Genomic DNA, 15,698 nt, shown 5'->3' on the forward strand with positions numbered 1-15,698 from the left:
TCTAGTTTATTTGTTTGCCAGTGTGCAAGCAGCGGAACAGTTTAGCTGTGTAGTGAACTAGTGATATCAACTTAATCAAATTTGACATTGACGTTACTTTGTGTTCTCGTCCCCTCCCCCCTTGTTTACCCAAGTGTTGGGGGATTTTTTCACTCGCAATTTTTTGTGTGGGTGACCCGTGACTCGTGTTTTCACAGTACTAACTCACAGCGCTTAATGTTAGTATTTCCAAATGGCATAATACATAAATATACCCTTTAACCTGGCTTCGAATCACATATATGCCCTTCAATTTTGAGTTTGCACAAGTAGACACTTAAACTTGTATAAAATTGAACAAATAGACACACACGTCCTACATGTCATCCTACATGTCATTTTCTGTCCTATGTGGTGTCTTACGTGTATTTTGCCATGTAGGACTCATGTGTTTATTTGTTTAAAAGTTGGATAGTTAAAGTGTCTGTTTGTGCATTATGAAAGTTAGAGATCAAAGTTAAAATTTGAAGCCAAGTTTAGGGTCCAATATATGTATTATGCCTTTCCAAATTATGTACAGGAAAAATGGTTTGATGGAATGTTAAATATTATTTCTCAATTTGGATGCCCTTCCAAACTACAACTTTTTAGCTATTTGTACTGGCCTATTGGTCACTTTTGTGGGATTATTTATCTTGGGATGAATAATCCAAGATTTGGATGAGAGTTGCTGCTGAGAGAAAATTAGAAAGGAATGACCCTCTGCTGACTACCGAAGGAATGGTCCTAGATAAGATGATAGGGAGGTTGAGGATTAGGTTAGAAAGTAGATGATCGAGCGTTGTCTAGCTCCCTCATCAAAATTGTTATTATAACTTCTCTACTTCTCTACTGTCTTTCAAAAAGTTCCGAAGTCTGGCATGTCATTGACCATGTACATTCAGTCTATAAGGTGATCAATGGTTCATCATGCATCTTCTTGTATAGACTAATAATTCAACATATCATGTATTAACAAGTCTAGGAAGTAAACACATTCTAAAGTCTAGAAAAAAAGATGCAGTGATATTTCAGGGAGCACAAACCTGTATGGCACTGTTCATGGAGCTCACATCTACAAATCCAACAAAGCCAAATCAGAATCCTTTTGCTGCAGCAAAGAGAATAAGTGACACATGATAACAATCTGTAGGTGTTAGTGACCAAGATGAATATAATGTATGCTGAACCAACCCTGTTACTTCTAAGTACAACTCCTTTCTTAATAGGCCTATATCTCTTAAATCCAACTTCAAGTTAGGATACAGTAACATCTAGAGGCAAATTGCGAACATAAATGGAGTATCTCAGCTCCAAGAATTAAAATGGAATTAAATCAGTTGACAAGTACTCTTACTGGGACTGTAAACAATGAGAAAGTCTAAAGCGGAGTAAGCATAACAATGCAAGTAGATCAGATAATCCAACATCTAGATCAAACCACATCTACTTATCATGCTCCTTCATTTGCTAAAAAATTAAATACGAACATGCCTATTTCATTCTTTTGTCACATATAGATGTGTCCATCACAAGATGGAAGTAACGAGTATATTTCAGGCAAGTTTCAAAGATATTATACATTCATGTTCAGTATCATTAGTTTCAGGCACATTAATTCTACTAGGGGCAGTAGCATTTGGTGCTTCAAGAGCTGCAGTTTGTGCTACTGCCGCAACCGGCTGTTTTTTACAGCCTTTGAAAGAGCCATTCTGGAAGTATTTGTGGGTAGCTAGAATTTTGATGGTCCTTTCTTTTTTTGTGAAGTGACAATTGATGCATATGACTTCTTTGGAGAATCCTCTTGGGCAACAGAATTAGCGGATTCTGAATTTGCTGGGTTCTGATCCTCGTTTAAACGAGATTCAGTTTCCACAACAATCTTTCTTTCATCACCAACATGTATCCCATCTTCCAAAGAGTCGTTGGCCACATGTTGATCTTCTTCTACATGTGATCCAACTTGGCCAAGATTTGGAGGATCAACGACATGAGTAGGTTTTGGACTCAATATGAAGATGGTAAAAGATTTTACGAGAAAACAAGAACAACTACACTTATTGATTTAGAAAAGAGATCTAACTTAGATCAGGGGTCGGAACCTCTAACTACACATCCTCAAGTCAATTAATCATTTCTGAGACGGTATCAATCTCATTTTCTCCTACATACCTAAAAACATTATTGATAACACAATAACTGTTGTCTTGTGGAGCAAGGAAAAATATCGAGGCGAATTTCCTTTTTAACTTATCTCTTCCGATTGAACTTACCTTCACCAAAACAATCAACCCATCCTTAAATGAATCCTATGCATCTACAGACTTTATTATGACCTTGTGGTTCTTGTAGTCCAATGGACATATGAAAGTATTGATATTCCGCTCAAACATCAAGAAAACAATATGGCTTTAAATATGCATCGTTTACTTAAATCTGATTGTGTTAACAACTAATTACTTTATTTTCCTATTATTTTTTAAATTACAAAAATCTCTTAAAATTTATGGATTTTGGATACATTACTTGACTTCCTGATACATGACTCGACTTTCGAATACATAGGTGAGGGATTTATCCGCGAGGGGAGGAATGTATCAGAGAGGGGATATGACACGCGGATACAACACTTGACTTACATATACATCAGCAACATCCGTATACATAGGTGAGGATGTATCAGGGGAGTGATGTGCTTGAAAGGGGATATAATGTATGACATCGAGAGGAGAGTGATTTATTCGAGAAGAGATTTTTGAAATACTTTTAGATGATAGAGTACATTGGAGATTAAGGTAAAATAAGATGTGTATTCAGAGGCGTATTCAGAATTTTGAGATGATTGGTGCACTATTACGAAAAGGTAAATCTAAGATATAAAATCTAGTTTAACCTCTTTTTGTCAAATAAAAGATTCAAATTTCTTACTTCTCTTAGAGAGGTGCACCCAATCGTCATCGCACAAAATTATATGATACTTCATATGTGGATTCACACATCTATGTTTAAATATTTTTTTAAAAATATAATACTATTATATATGAATTCAGGAGGGGAGCATGGTTTCACATGAACCCAGTGACCCCCTCCTGGATACGCCTCTGTGTGTATTTAGGTTATTTTTTCTTTTGAGTATTGCAAGATAGTATTCAATTGTATTATCATATTATATAGAGTGGACAACATGAATTGAAGTCAAAACTTCGAAACCTGCTTTTTGTGATCGATAAATTTGTTGTTTTTGTCTCGAAAGCTCAATGGATAATGAGTCACGTTACATCCTTCTTTACTTAAATACTAAATCCTGTTCATAACAGAGTTTGAACTCATGATGTGTGTGCACCTCATCTCCATGTCGTACTACCTTTGCTATTGTACCAAAGCCGTTGAGGCATAGTTCTCAAAACGAACTTTCTAATACTACGCTGAAAGCACAACCTAAAAGTTGTTACATCAAGCTTTCAACCTCACTTTCAAGTTCAAACCGAAAGTAATTTTTGGTGTTAGTTATAAGAACTACTCCTCTACAACACTCAATTAAGTGCCCATTACCAACAAGTACACCTATTACCTATGTACGCTATAGCCTATAGGAACATAATTTGTATAGGTAAATAAGATTAAACTTACAGGACAATCAGTGAAGTTTACAACTTATATGAATCAATAATTCTTTTGTAAGTCAAGGGTCTTATTCTATCACATTATACCTGCTCAATTTTTGTCGTTATTGTGGTTTTGCGCTAAGAGTCAATGCGCTTTTCGTTATTCAATCTCACAAGAGTTCCTTTATCACATTACGTCTTAAACAGATGTATCTAATTTTACCATAGAAAATGTTAGTTTTATTTCATTTAGAATACACACTAAGAGTTGTGTTACCCATTTAGTCAGATCACTAATCAACTCTAGTACAACACCGTCATCAATAATAACTCATCATTACTAGCAAATTTTGAGATTCACATTGCATCATTCTACCCTTCTAGAGTTCTAGTACAACAAAATATTAAATTTATTTGATACTATACTTGTGGCACCTCTCATGCATCACCTATTATTTCTTTCCAAAATAATGCATCAAGAAATAATATCTCAACAACATGAGAAATATAATAAATTTTAAGAAAACATTAATATATTTTTTCACTCTAACGTTACATTCAATCAAATCACAATGACTATCACAATTATGTATATGCAACATTTATTAATATACAATTAAAAAAACTTAGATTCTATTTTTTCTTTTCTTTCGACTATGTAACTCAACCTTAACAAAACACATATACACTTTCATGTTGGGCTTTGTGGAGGCTTGTGAGCCGGCCCGACCCATTACTGAAACCCTAGGTTAACCATTTGGTTTTCCTATAAATATGATCCTTGTATTTGTAATTCCAAGTAGTAGCACAAGTGAAATAAAATCCTCCTGTTACAGTCGTGGAGTAGGGAAACCGAACCACGTTAAATTCTTGTGTGTCCCGTTTGTGTTCCGTTTCTCTTTTCTCTAGATTATTTGTGTGTGTTGTGTGTTTAATTCCCAACATTTCAAACATTTGATAAGAGAGAGAGAGAACTTTTTCATTAAGTTTTCAATTTGGTATGTAAATACAAATTTATAAATTAAAATGTCAAAAACTTCATCTCTTTAATTTGTTTTCGACAAAAACCTTTTATATATGTAGAGAAGATATTAACAAATGTGACACAATAATAATTTTTACATCTAGTATTATTTTTTTAAGTTTCAAGAAGATCAAAAGAATTAAGTCTAAAATTTGGATGCTCAAAAAACACAAACATGTAATTTCTTAGTATTATGCATCAAAAGCAACCCATATACGGTAGCTTAGCCACTCAATACAATTGTTATAAGTTAATGATCTCTAAGCATTCTATCAAACAATAAGCATTTAACAAAGCATTCTGTCACCAGAGACTAATATCATCTATCTCAGCTACTCTAAATATTGTAAAATATGTCATTTTTTAAATTATCTCTAGTCGATTATCTGTAATTTTGTTCCTCTCTTGTAAGGTTTTAAATATTAATGTGTTTATTAGGGTTTGGGGTTCAACCTTTTCAAGTATTTCTATGTTATTGTTCGACTAAAAAAATCATTTCTTGCTAAATGTAAGTTATTTCCTTTATGTGTTAAGATTTGCTATCAACTGGTAGCTTTAATGTTTTCTAATTTTATTTTTTGAGTTTATAATTTTTATTTTTTTCTATATCTAACAATTATGTGTTAACATATATGTTTTCCCTCTTTGATTATGTGTATTTTTGTTCTTCTCGTAAGATTGCAGTATTTATGTGTTGATTAGAATTTGGGGGTTAGATTTTTAAAGGGTTTCTAAGTTATTTTTTGACTTAGAATTTTCATTTGTTGATAAATCATTTTAATCATTTTGTTAAATTTTATCCAACTCAAATAAAATGTTTCAGTTTTCACTCATATTTTCATAAGGATCATTGACTTCGATAGTAAATCATATATACCGCCTTAGATAATATCAATATTTTCCATATGTGAGTTTAATAAGAAGAAATTTCCATTCTAAGAACGTAAGTAGTTCTAGAATCCCTAATATATAAATCATTACTTTTCTTCAACTGAGTGTAATGCTCAAATATACTCTGTATCATCCAAATCTAACATCCGATCTTTTACATATTAGATACAACCCCACAAAATTCACTTTAAAAGTGACCAAACAAATATATCATCTGCTTAGTCAAGTTTTTCCTTAGCAGAATTATCATTTCTCCAAATTTGAGAAATCTATTGGCTCAATTTTCCATAAACAAATATATTAAAACTTTAAATATATAGTATTGTCACATACCTTCTTCATGAACACAAGAAGTCCAATTATTCTTCCAGTTGAAAACTTACATGGAGTATCTTGAACTTTTCATTTGGATCCCTTGCACATATCTCCATTGTCTCTTGACTATTACTTTGTTCGTTGGCCAGTGTTGATATCAATCCTATCGATTTATCGATTTAGTAGTATTTTTCATAAGAAAATAAAGCATATGAAATATTTTTGAAAATCTTATTGGAAATACTTTATCACGAACATTTTAGAAAATTCTCATAGCTTAAAGTGTGTATATCAATCTTCTACTGCCAAACACAAGCAAAAAAAACATATGTAGGGTGTGAAGTATTGGATAGAAAAATCTACCTTCAATGTAATAAATCAATGAAAATAAAGTGACATTTACAATGTCAAATAGAATTGTAGTAAAGAAATGACTCATATTTAATGTATTTGTGTTATAAATAGCCAGGAGGAGTTAGGGAAAAGGTAAAACAAAACTATGTAGGACATTAACTATCATCAGAAATATGTTAGAATCACTAACTTATTAAATATTCATCAAAATGTATAATTAAATGAACCTAGACATAATTAAGTATGAATATTTACTTTTGAGATCTAAATTCATTTTTTTTCAACAATCCTTGCATTAAAAAAAAATATCTTTAGACAACAAATCAACAATCAATCAAAATTTCCCAATTAAAAAAATTGGGAATAACCACAAGTTTTTTTAGAATTTTCAATCAACACCACAAAATTAGTAAACATTAGGCTGGTATGACTAAAGTATCCTTCTCAAGTGGAGGGAAAACAGAAGAAGACTCCAGAGCATGCAATTAAGCTCTACATATCAGTGTCATAAACCACATGAGTTTCAGAGGCAAAAATGTTCAAGTTTTCAAATATCTGAATTGCTGCTATTATTGGAGATGATTTAGGGTTTAGTGGATACGATGTATCTAGTATAAATTACACCTATCCTTATATCACGAGATATATGTATGTGGATATATCTGAATACATCAAAATCTAACAAAATTTGTAATATTACAATCAGAATGTATTTAAATAGTTAACTCTTGAGCTAATGGAATTTTTGTAAGTTTTCTAATAATGTTCGATTATATTAGACCTTTTTTTAAAATAACAAATCACGAAACAAGTTTCAAATCAAAAGAGCAATTTTAATAAATTTTCAAGTGAATATTTTTCTAACTTACAAAGTTTCCACTTCTGTTTTATCTAAACCTACCTTGATTTCTAAATAGGGCTACTTTAACGGGATTCTTCGTACTAGCACTCTCTCCTAAACCACGAATGGAAATTTGCACTCATACAACTCAAGTCACGAGGTTCTCCCCCTCACGCTTTATTATACTCAAATTAGGAAAAGGCATAAATCCTCTTTGAATTTATCTAGAAAATTCAGTTCTCCTTTGAATTATCATGTCAACCTATTACATATCTAAACTACTTAAAAATTAATCTATTCAAACTTAAAATTAAAATGACAAAAAAAGACCAAAAAAAATAAAATAACACACAACTTAGGAATATTAAAATTAAAAAAAGCAACAAAAAAACAACATCCTTACCCGCCACAACCTCAAAGCATCACAACGACGATAGTCCGGTGGTGTTGATTGTTATTGTTATTTGTTAGTTGTTCAGATCTGAAAGTGTAAAACTCATTGGAACGTTATCAGAATTTTGACAAAAGCTATGAGCTCGCCAAAACACCCGAAAAATAAATCAAAAAATAAAATAAAAAGGGATAAGGAAAATGGGTCTCATTTAGGTGTTTGTTGATGATTGATTTTAATTTTTGGGTGGCTGTTTGAAGGCTACTAGTTTGTCAGAAAAGAAGAGGGAACGCCGTTGTGGAGGTAGGGTTATGGTGGTGATGAGTTGGGTGTTTTTTTGGCGGAGAAGACGAAGAATACTGTGGTACGAGTTGAAATGAATAATTTTTATGTCAAAATTAGAGATAAAGTGAGTGGGATTTATTGAAAAAAAATTTAATTATTAAAATTTTTTAATAATTAATTATAAATTAATTAGTATAAAATATAAAATTAATTAAAAAATTTAATCATAAAGAAAAAAACAAAAAGAATATAAAAGAATGTAGTTTCTGACGTGGCACTGACATAGTGTTGAGGTAGCAACCAGTGTAGTATATCACATATTGTAAGAATTGTGTTATACATTTTAAAATGATATTAAATTTATTTTTAAATATTAATTGTGTAATACATCTTTATAATAATTTAAACAAATAGCTAATTTTTCGAAAAAAAACTTAGAGGAAATTTATGTATTTTCCCTTAAAAGCAACAATAATGTCATCTTATCGAACAGATGGTGCACAACTCAATGTTATTATAAAACTAAGTTCCAACATCTTTAGTCCTAATCATATTATTTGGGTAATAGCTTTAGCAAATTAAGCTTATTTTAAAATACAAAAAGATAAAAGAAAAGCTTTATTAATTTTTTCCATGATCAATCATCATGATATTTTATCATCATAATAATAATATATTTAATCTAATTTCAGAAAGTGAAGATTATTTTACTAGTGAAGTAGTATTAGTTAAGTGTGTATTTTGAAAAAGGTAAAAGAATAATTTAGACATATATTATTTCATTTAATTTATATTCGGTGTAGAAAAGAAAATCGCAAGGTGAAGAATCAAATCTTTACTAATAAAGTAAAATTTTAAATAGTCATCCAATTAAATTGAGTAATAAGATTCCTCTAAAATTATTATGATTAATGTTTTACATATTTTTCTTTATATGTATAAGAAAAACCTTAATATACAACTAATATGATAAAGTAGGACCGAAATATTGGGCATAGTTCAGGAGGGTAATTATGCATTTTTAATAATTTATGTTCGAAATTTCAGAGACACACTTATACTATATTAAGGTTCTATTACCCCATGAACTTATTTTATAAATAACTTTCTACCCTTTTTGGGCTTATGTGGAACTATCTTGTGGGTCTAGCGCGTGTTGACAATTTTCTTCAATTATAGTGCCACATAGGTCGAAAAGGGGTAGAAAATTATTTATAAAATAAGTTCGAGAGGGTAATAGAACCTTAATAAAGTACAAGTGTCTATGAAATTTTGGACATAGATTGAAGGGGTACTTGTGCATTTTCCCTTATTATTATTATAAGAATTCAGTCAACTAATTATATAAGAAATTAAATGGATGGGTACGGTACCAATCATAGAACATCAAATGCATCCCTATTATTATTATTATTTTATTATGTCTATGTGTGTTGTTATTACTTCTATATTTATGAATATAAAAATCATATTGTATAATTTTTGTTCTTTCTCATTATTCAAATATCAAAATGAGTTGAATAATTGATATTTAGGTTTTTATACATATGTTTTGAATTTTTCATTATGAGAAATAACTTTCAATCATTTAAAGATAAAAATAAGTTTTGTGTGTATTATACCCTTTTTCAAAATACTTATGAAAACACTAAGGGGTTGTTTGGTAGAGTGTATAAGAATAATGTAAAATAGGGTGTATTAGTAATGCTTGCATTAGTAGTGCTTGCATTAGTAATACTTGCATTAGTTATGCAATCATTATTTTTATACACTGTTTGATTTGATGTATTAGAAAAAACAAATCTTGCATAATTTCTATTTAAAAAGTGTATCTTTACAAAAATATCCTTTACACTTTATTTATTATTACACTTCATTTACAACAAGGTTCTTTGCTAAAACATCAAAAAAGATTTCTTTGCTAAAACATTATTTATTCCTATTCTTCTTCTTTTTCTAATATAAAATTAAAAAATTGTTACTACATTAAAATAAGACTTTAAAAAGAAGAAGAAGATGTCAAACATCTTCACAATTTTGCCACCATACGTCCAAAAGATCAACTTATTCATACTAGAATGTCCAAAAGTTAAATTCACCCATTCACCACAAGTGAGTAGGAGGCAGGGTCAAATATTGCATTATTTAGCTATTGATCTTGTATGTCACCTACATTAGCTAAAGTGTCTTAACGTAACCTTGTATTAACTTTACAAAGTATATTGGATTCTTTCTATGTTAAATTCCTTTTCATGAGCAGGAAAATATGGAGTATTATGTAACGTACAGGGCCAAAAGATCTTGAGTCCAAGCTCCACCCTGAAAAAAACAAGTTATATTGATCTAAAATCCAGCGCAAGTTACCAGTGCTCATCAATTGAGTGGAAGCAGGACATCTTGATTGATATATTAATTTTTTTCTAAAGACACCAAGAACATGACATTCAAAGAAGAACAATATGCGTTAAAGTACTACAATTTATAGTTTCTAATGCACTTTACTCTTTCAAGAATGAAAAACGATTATTAGCTAAGGTGCACGCAACCTGGCCCGGACACAACAATTATCAAAGAAAAAAGAACGAAGAATGAGTATTCCATGAAAAAAGGTATTAGAAACAACAGAGCTTCTCATCTTTCTTTCGATTTTATCTTCAAGAGAAATTCTCCATAAAGACATAATATATATATATATGTATGCTTTTCCACTAAAAACTTTTTAAAGCCTTGGATTTGCTTTAGTTACACTAACTATGGATGGAAGATCACATACTCAATTCAGAGGAGTTTTTAGTAGCAGGAGATGTGATTGGAAATCTATGAACAAGATGTCATTTAAATATGAGCTAGTCACACGAGCTATGTCAAGAAAGTAAAACATAAAGTATGAAACCATGTTCTCTGTCACAATGGGACTTATCATTAAAAATAAGGTATCCAAATAGCAAATACGATATTGATTCCATGGTCAGATGCAGTATCAAACCTTCCAAAATGAGAAGTGTAGACGGAGTATATTTCTCATCCCAAACAATACAAACATATTTGTGAGGTTCAAAAGTCTAACAACTAAACTTAAATAACCACCTATGGTAACATCGACAAGTAACTTAAGTCATACTCCCAACAGGTTATTGAATGATATGTTGTGGGGACTCACTAAAACAGCTGCCAAACCGTGTCGGATACTCAAAAAATACACTACTTTTGCAGGATCCAACACGCACTCATCGAATCTTTCAGAGAGTTCGAGCAGCAACATAGTGAATCAACAAAATCTTTAAATAAGATGTAGACCGGTTAAGCGGCTACTTGAGTCAACAGAAAAACAAGCTTGGGGTAGCTCGTAAGAGTTACCTGAAGACAACCACATCGCCGATGGAAAACTTGCAGTTTTCTAGGCAAAGCTTCTCCACTACAACAAAGTCACCTGCACCATAATGACTAGCTGATAGTTTCATCCATGTAGCAGCATGAAACTTTAAGAACTTAAAGGAGAGAAAAAAGTAGTTACGAGTCAAAGATCTCATGGAACTGTCATCATGTGGATTAAATGTAGGAGACATTGAAATGCCACCAACAGGAACAATACTAGCATAACGATCAGAGACCCAAAGGTGAAATATTTCTTAGTTAAATTCCAGATGAAATTTGCAGTTCACATATTCCGCCTAAATCATCTGCCACACTGTTCAAACAAATAGAAGCGAACTTCTTCACCTCTTCTATCACACAAATTCATCAACTCATAAAGAAATTAACAATGAAAAACAAAGACCAGACACAGAAATACAAGACATATTATAAAATTGTCATAGCAGCTACATAATTGCATTTCAGAATCTCAAAAGTAAATGGCTACACTAGAATTTGAAGAGTTGTAATAACAACTATATAATTACATTTGTGCTTAGTATTGACATAAGAGTTGAGATATTTTGATAAAAGTTTTGTAACCCAAAAAGATTTAACATGCTCATGCGCACATTAATAATTAGAGATGCCAAAAGAAGCCACTGTTGTCACACTTTGAAGTGATTTCAAGCAAAAATTGCTAAACTAGTGTAGCCACTTATATCACAAGTTCACAGTACTTCAAAGTTTATCATGGACAGCCATCCACATCATTGTCTGACGATCATGTTCACCCATACATAAAAATAATTCCATTTTTTTGTCGTCATTATAGAGAATCATTGCAGCTTTTATACGTTGCTCTGTGGTGCACAACTCAAATACAGGGGATTCAAGAATAGAATAAACTTGACCACGAACATCAGATCGATCACGATCCCCCATCTTTTCAATCAAAGAACCAATTCTTTTATCTTGTATTTCAGTAAAGCTTTTCATAACTTCCATCATACCCTTAAGAAATGTCTCACTATCATCCTCTACTATTTTTTTCCTTTTCTTGCTTTTCTCTTTCTCATTAACATTAGAAGATGATCTTTTTGAATACTCACCTTCTTTATGACTTTTTCGGGATCCAACATGTTCATTTTCAGAACCAGCAACATTTTCTCGTTCATTAAATACGCTAGGTCCAGTGACATTTTCAGCTCCAGTAAATGTACTAGGTTAGGTGAAATTTTTAGCTGTACCAAATCCATCTTGTCCAGTGGCATTTTCAGCTTCTTTAGTACCAACTTTAGAGCTATGGTAAGCATTTTCTTCTTCTTCTTCATCATCATCAAGATCAACACCAATAGGAAATCCCAAACTCATGTCATTAGAATGTTGTGGAGCTTGACTCTTTTGAATTTCTTCAGTAGCATCTAGGGGCCTTTCAGCGAACTCTCCTGTTGCTCTATCCTTACCAAAGATTTCTTCCCAATCCTCAAACATTGGCCATTTCTTAGCATTCATTTTTCTGGCTTGTGGATCAATCTAGAAAATTTAAAAAAACAGAACAATATGATATTAATTAATTGTAAAAGGATCTAAAGAGAGGCTAAATGCTACTGTATATGAAAGTAACTAATAAGGAAAGTACCATATGAAAAAAAAAATATATTAACTACCTTTATGAAGTCAATCCAATGTTTTGGATCGTCAACTATTATAGTTCCATCACTATATTGAAATCCCAATCCACTTCGAGTCTTCAATAAAGTTATACTTCCATAGCATCTTTTCCAGTATCTTATTTTATTTTTGATGTGTGGTTCACCTTTCAATCCACTTCTAGTATGATGTTTGTGTATATAACGTTCTAACTCCATCAAGTGTCCTGGTCGAAAGGTACCATTATCACCTCTCCAACCATTAGCACACAACTCTTTAAGTCCTTCTAAAAGAGTTTGTTCTTCTTCTGGAATCCATGTCCTTCGTGTTGAAGGTGTTGTGTTGCTTGATTTTTTTGATCTCTTATTTGATGATATTTGACTATTCATTACGCATGTAAGAACTTAAGCGGTAAATTATTAAAAAAAAAATCAGGAAGAACTAAATGTCATAAGATTCACTATAAACTAAAGCATATATATACAACAAAAGAGACGTGAAGAGTACATAAGGGCATGCAATTAAGGTCACAAGAAACATAACTTTTTGGCAGTTCAACAAATTATACTAGGTCAGTTCTAAAGAGCAAATAAAGTCTAAAAAGGTTCTATAGCTAACAAGTAGCAACATATTTCAAAATGTAGCAATATGTCAATTTTTAAATCTTGCATTCCACATTGATTGGGCCAACTCATCCCTCCAAGTGGTTCACTCCTCCGACGATTCAACAACATCAATATTCTCGTGTTGATACTCCATTTGTTCTTCTATATCAATGTCTAAGGGACCCACTTCCATCTCTCTACGAATGAAATTATGAATCAAACAACAAGCACTAATGATCCTGTTATGAACCTTAACAGAGTACCATTAAGGACTTCTAAGAATTCCCCGACGTCCTTTCAACAAACCAAATGCCCTTTCAATTATATTACGAGCTCTAGCATGCCTCATGTTGAAAAGCTCTTCTTTACAACGAGGCGATGGATAATCGCGGCGCCAATCCTTTAACCAATATCTATAACCTCGCTAAGGTGAAAGAAATCCTTTTCCATTCGTATATCCTCCGTCACTCAAATAGTATTTACCTATAATATAAACATATAATTTAGTTACTAGTGTCATTCTTTCTATGATGTAACATGAAAGCATATAAAAGGTCTACCCTTATGAATTTTCAGACCATTCCTTCGTACTATAGCATCTCGTAATACGCGACCATCGGCAGCTGAACCTTCCCATCCAGGTAACACATAAGTAAAATTGAGATTTCTATCACAAACTCCCAAAACATTAGTTGCTATCTCTCCTTTTCTTGTTCTATATCTTGGTTTGTGTTGTATTGGAACTCTAATGGGAATGTAAGTATCATCTAGCGCACCTAAACAACCCTTTAAGATAAATTATAGTGTTATCTCAAATATATAATATTTTTCTAAAACTATTATAAAAACTGCATATTTTGTATATAAGTTAAAAGATGCTAAGCGATAATTTCACCTACCTCAAACCATTTCCATCGATCTTCAATCGCATCCTCAAGTACCGGTTTAGGATTAACAAGTAGCAATGGAGTTAGTTTGAGAATAGCACTCAAGCATTCATTGAAAGCATGACTTACGCTCCATCCTGATCTAATATGATCAACCTTGATGGATCTATTTTTCTCATGATGAGCCAAGATATTTAAAAAAAATTGCTAATTTTTCCCAACATGACATACTTTTACTATCAGTCAGACCTCCAATATCTTTAGTTAAGAGAACTAAAGTGTGAAAGGATTCTATCCATTCTTAACTTATCGATACATACACTACCATTATCATTTATGATATAGTGTAAGTGAGAAATGATTTTCAGAATTCGAACACTCATATGATATCTAACCTCACGTCTGTTTCGACATCGTCTTCTTAGAGAATGACCATGACTAGCCATGAAAAGACAAAAAATGAGAACAAGAACTTGCTGAAACACTATCTCCACAAGAATAATATATTCAATACCTGATAATGGTTGAAGATCCATAATAACACCTATATTTGCCATAAAAATATGAATGAATACATATAAAGCTTTTAAACAAGTATCTATGTGTATAAATTCCTAATTTTTGACCATATAAAGAGTGAAATAGATGAGCTCAAAGCATATTAAAAAAATGAGCTAAACCTAAATTTCATCTTAAATTGTGAAAGAGATGTTGAAAAATACATATTTAATGAAAGACAAGAGTACTAACCTTATGAAGATGAGCAAACAATGTTTGATTGAGCAAAAGGAAGAAAAATCTACTCTTGAATTTTCTTTGACAAAGTACAGAGAAGTATAGAGAAGATGAAACAAGTACTATGGAAAATGTTCTTTTAAAGGGTTTTGAGGGTACTTTTGTAATTACATAATCTAATGCAAGTGTTAAAATGCTATGTATTACTAATACCGAGAATTTCTTGGTATTAGTAATACACAACTTAATACACAATATTGTGTATAACTAATGCTTGCATTAGTTATATATGACAAAAAGAAATGTAACAAGCAAAAAAAATACTAATATACATATCTAATGCATGTATTATTTTTCCTAGTACACTCTACCAAACGACCCCTAAATATGTTATTATTAGGTCTAAACATATGAATTCAAAATTTTGCATCACAAAGATAGATCAAATTGTTTGGTGATTCACGAACCTCTAATTAAATGTGACTCATTATGTAGGATTATATTATGAACACCAACACTTAACTTAATATCCTCAATAAGTTTATAATATTGAATTGATCATTAGCAAAGCTTATAATGACCTTATTTCACCGTCTTCTATTTCATACGAATATTTTTCAAAAGAAATAAGCACAATGATCAATTGTTCACATCTACATCTACATATATTTTAAGCTATTATTATATGCATTGATACAATATCATAACACAAGTGATCTCCAAAACAGAAGAAAGAATAA

At 31.5% G+C, this 15,698-nt stretch overlaps 1 pseudogene; it reads right to left on the minus strand.

Moving 5' to 3' along the window:
* Positions 1 to 1,574: 1,574 nt before the first annotated feature.
* On the minus strand, positions 1,575 to 11,290 carry LOC107009899 (annotated as a pseudogene).
* Positions 11,291 to 15,698: the final 4,408 nt, after the last annotated feature.

The sequence above is a fragment of the Solanum pennellii genome, chromosome 2 (assembly GCF_001406875.1).
Source record: "Solanum pennellii chromosome 2, SPENNV200".
In the NCBI taxonomy this organism is placed as follows: Eukaryota; Viridiplantae; Streptophyta; class Magnoliopsida; order Solanales; family Solanaceae; genus Solanum; species Solanum pennellii.